The sequence below is a fragment of the Palaemon carinicauda genome, chromosome 25 (genome assembly GCF_036898095.1).
Source record: "Palaemon carinicauda isolate YSFRI2023 chromosome 25, ASM3689809v2, whole genome shotgun sequence".
Taxonomy (NCBI): Eukaryota; Metazoa; Arthropoda; class Malacostraca; order Decapoda; family Palaemonidae; genus Palaemon; species Palaemon carinicauda.
Window position 1 is genome coordinate 55262995 of NC_090749.1, and position 5000 is coordinate 55267994.

A 5000-nucleotide genomic window follows, 5' to 3' on the forward strand; every position below is an offset into this window, starting at 1 on the left:
CTATCTTGCATAGAGCAGCGCGAAAAATTACATATTGATTTAGGGGAGGGTCTGCGAGAAATGGAATTTGCCAGTGGAATAAGACAAGAAGCACAGGATGAACATCACTGTGTAAGCTGGTCCCATGAAGGGCAATGGAACAGGTAGAAGAGAAAGGGAGAATATTAAAAAAGAATTAGCATTGACAGAGCCATTGTGCTTTTGGTAGAGAGGGAACTATAGAATATGCGAAATGTAATATTCAGCTCTTAAAGCAAACTGGGGACAAATTGGGCGTTAGAAATATACCAAGAAAAGAGGAACATTAAGATATATAACAAGGAAAGATATTCTGGTCGTATAGAAGGCAATGAAGTATTACAAAATATATTTTATTTTGGCTTTGAACTGCATTGTAAGAGGAGTACATTCCAAACACAAGGAAATGGAAATGATTCAAATTGTCTCAAAATCAGCAAACCTAACAATGGCAAGGATAAAGGAAAAATAGTAATAGAGTTTCATAAGGAAAACCTTTTTGAAGGACACTAAAATATCATCCAATTTGAATGGAACAAATATAATAAATCTAAGAGACACTAAAGAGAAAATATACAAGGATGGAAAGTGGGGCTTAATGGAAAATATTAAAAGCAAATGAAAATACAGGTATTTCGTTAATTATGGAAGTAATAGGGAAATCTATGAAAACGGGGTATAGGTGGGAAGCTGGAGTGCAAAGATATAAAAAATATGGCCATCATACAAGAAAAAGTAGTTCAGAGCTGAACATGAATATATGAGAGATCAAATAAATGACTAAGATAAAATTAAATGCCAAATTCAGCATATGGAAAGAAGACCTTTAAAATAAAGGGAGCTTAAAAATATACAGGAAATTGAAGGAAAACTCTAAAATATAAATTTTTGGCTCTCGGTAATATATTTTTCACACACAAAAAACCAAAGAACATGGAAATTAAACATCATATGAAAACACACATGATGACCTATAAATTGCAATTTATCCCTCTTTTGTTTCTTTGCCTAGCATATGTAAACGAGAGAAGTGAATAAGCATGGGAACAGCATTCATCTGTATAAGACAGTTATAAAATAGAGGCCAAGTTTTATTCAGTGAAGATAAATTTGGATACAAAACTTTCATGAAAACGACAAAATAAAATAAAGAAATAAACAAACATTAACACACGAGGAGCCGTTGCATAGACTAAGCCTTAAACCAAATATCTATTAGAGTTATTAGATTTGAACTCACCAACTAAAGAGATGGAGAAGACGCAGGGATGGGACGACCCTCCAACATCATTGGTGGCGGAGCACTTGACCCATTGGTTCATCCCATTTCCAGACACGTTAGCAGCCATCAACCAGCCCTCTGAAGACAAACCTTTGTCCTGGTGTCGTAGGGCCGATTCCTGTACGGAAGAGAAGGATCATTACTATCCACAGACGCAGTGTTATCAATATACATTTTCTGTGTTGTGTTACCCCATAGGAAACGTCCCTGCCTGGCGTGCTGCTGGACTGGGATTTGAAGCATATACAGTCAGTCTCTAGGGAAGTGTTACTGCCCCTTGCCTATGCCATTCATGAGAACCCTTTTAACCTTTAAAGTATATATATACAGTTTTTGAGTATAACAGAGATACTGCGGAAGGCAAGAGAAACGGTTTACAGAAGCCGTCATCTACTCTAAGGCACAATGAAGGTACACCATAGTCCTTACTTGATGTCATTGCTTAAGGTCTCCAGGGTCAGGGTGGGCATTCCCAACCCTCTCTTACATTACGTTTTTTTTTTTTTTTTTTTTTTTTTTTTTTTTTTATGGCACGAATATAAAGAAAGAAATTAACAAAAATAGTGAAGTGCCCAAGTTATAAGACAAAAGCGTCAGAGTTTGAAGTAATAAGGAGACAAAGTAAAAGACAGAAAAAGGAAGATGATTATGAAAAAAAAAGTCTACAGAGAGTATTACCAGAGTAATAATGAAAATGAAAAGACACCAAGCAATGATTGCTTAAGTGACGGAATATTGTTTTGTGAAAAGGAGGGGGGGGGGGGGGAGAAAGCAACCTGAATAATGAATGAAGTGAAGAAGAAAAAGAAAAAGACAGAATTACAAAAGTGGCCAAAACAAGACTGAAAATGGACAAAATGAGTAAATTGAATAAACAAATTGACAATTACTGAAGTGACAAAGACAGAATAGGGGAGAGCTCTACCGTTAATAAACTCAACAATAGCAAAAGAATATTCCATACCTTTATGTAAAGGAGGCAACAGCAAATATAGGAGGAAACTCAAACTATATGCAAGTAGGTGAGGTTAGGTTAAGTTACCTACTTGCAGATTGGACATTATATAACCTTACTAACGATGATACTGATGATTTTGTAAACGGACCAAAATCTTGGCCCTTTTGCAAAATGTCGAGATAATTGGGTCATTTTGCAAAGTGACCACGAATTTGGCCTTTTAGCATAATGGCCGGCCATTAGGTAAAAGGACTAATTTTCCAAAATGACTAGCATATATCTTCCTATTTATTTGATCTGAATAAAATATCTACTGGAATTGAAAACCACATATTACCATCAAAAACTGAAAAAGAAAAATACAGTACCAAGATATATGTTACCAGTGGGAAACTTAAGAATTAATGTGTGGGGACGAAAAACAGTCACCGTGAGAGTTTCAATGCTCGGCACCTAACCTTTACTGTTTTTGCAAAGGTGTTCTTGGGAATAGCCATAAGGAACCAGAAACTGTCAGTTTTAAAATAGCAACAGGGAACCAGGTCACAAGTAGCAGGAACTGTTATAGAGTTGTAACTGTAACAAAGTAATATTATAATGACATTTTGAAACGTCGTAAATTGTGGCCTGTGGTGGAAATCGTCGGTTCTGGTTTTAAACTACGGCCTTTGGGATAAATATCTAGAACCTTATCTCAAGTAGTAATGTTAATTATCGAATAATAATGTGAATTAACTCAATAACCAAAATTTAAGAAGCTTTGTGTGATTTCCATAGAGTAGTGTACAAATATTCCTTTGTGGATGGGGATACCTTAACGTGGTGTAAAGGTTTGTGTATCGTCATAATCAGCAAAGCAGTACTAGTCATGGCTACCTATGCTGGGTTGGTTTGCTATGAGCGATCAGATAAAAGTCTCCCACCATCACCAATCCACACTGACCGGCGTGGTGATGAAAACTGACCAAACCCCAAACGTGACTAAAGATATGTTTGAGGGATTTGTCCAACAGTGAACTAGACACGGTTGCATTTGTTGTTGTTGTTATTGTTATATATAAATGTAAATGGTAGGTAAATAAGACAATTAAAAGAAACGTCATATGATATTACAGGGTTTTCAGTGGTCATATTCATTCTTAAGTCTATAGAGTTTTCTAACAGCTTCAGTTTTGCCAGTGCCTCAGATTATCCCATCCTTTATTTGTATATTCCAAATTGAGCTAAAATAAACGAGTAACATTATTTATACGAATGAAAGGTATCATTTTATAAAAAGGATTTTCTGGATTATTTCCTTTACAAAAAATTCAGAAATAGATTCCTTTAAAGATTTTACAATTCCGCATTCATCCTTAGAGTAATTCCTTGCCTCTGAAAACTGAATTTGCTCTCAACTGTTTAAGATCATTACCAAAACATATGACATAAGATTTCCAATATTACAAGTCATATGAAGAGAATAAGAAGAAGTTTTGGAAAGAAGTGAAGAGAGTAAGGAAGGCCGGCGCAAGAATTGAAGAGACAGTGAAAGATGGAAATGGAAGGTTGTTAAAAGGAGAGGAGGCAAGGAAAAGGTGGGCGGAATATTTTGAAAGTTTGCTGAATGTTGAGGATGATAGGGAGGCAGATATAATTGCTGTTCCAGGTGTTGAGGTGCCAGTGATGGGAGATGAGAATGAGAGAGAGATTACAATAGAGGAAGTGAGGAGAGCACTAGATGAAACCAGAGTAGGAAAAGCATCTGGTATGGATGGTGTGAAAGCTGAGATGTTGAAGGAAGGGGGTGTGACTGTACTTGAATGGTTGGTGAGATTGTTTAATGTGTGTTTTGTGTTGTCATTGGTACCAGTAGATTGGGTCTGTGCATGTATTGTACCACTATATAAGGGTAAGGGAGATGTGCGTGAGTGTTGTAATTCAAGAGGTATTAGTTTGTTGAGTGTAGTTGGAAAAGTGTATGGTAGAGTACTGATTAATAGGATTAAGGATAAAACAGAAAATGCAATCTTGGAAGTACAGGGTGGTTTTAGAAGAGGTAGGGGTTGTATGAATCAGATTTTTACAGTTAGGCAGATATGCGAGAAATATTTAGCAAAAGGTAAGGAGGTGTATGTTGCGTTTATGGATCTGGAGAAAGCATATGATAGAGTTGATAGGGAAGCAATGTGGAATGTGATGAGGTTATATGGAGTTGGTGGAAGGTTGTTGCAAGCAGTGAAAAGTTTCTACAAAGGTAGTAAAGCATGTGTTAGAATAGGAAATGAAGTGAGCGATTGGTTTCCGGTGAGAGTGGGGCTGAGACAGGGATGTGTGATGTCGCCGTGGTTGTTTAACTTGTATGTTGATGGAGTGGTGAGAGAGGTGAATGCTCGAGTGCTTGGACGAGGATTAAAACTGGTAGGCGAGAATGATCATGAATGGGAGGTAAATCAGTTGTTGTTTGCGGATGATACTGTACTGGTAGCAGACACAGAAGAGAAGCTTGACCGACTAGTGACAGAATTTGGAAGGGTGTGTGAGAGAAGGAAGTTGAGAGTTAATGTGGGTAAGAGTAAGGTTATGAGATGTACGAGAAGGGAAGGTGGTGCAAGGTTGAATGTCATGTTGAATGGAGAGTTACTTGAGGAGGTGGATCAGTTTAAGTACTTGGGGTCTGTTGTTGCAGCAAATGGTGGAGTGGAAGCAGAAGTACGTCAGAGAGTCAATGAAGGTTGCAAAGTGTTGGGGGCAGTTAAGGGA

At 37.2% G+C, this 5000-nt stretch overlaps 1 pseudogene; it reads right to left on the minus strand.

The window, feature by feature from the left end:
- The window catches only part of LOC137619038 (brother of CDO-like), a 141503-nt pseudogene that overhangs the window by 8499 nt on the left and 128004 nt on the right, over positions 1 to 5000 (minus strand).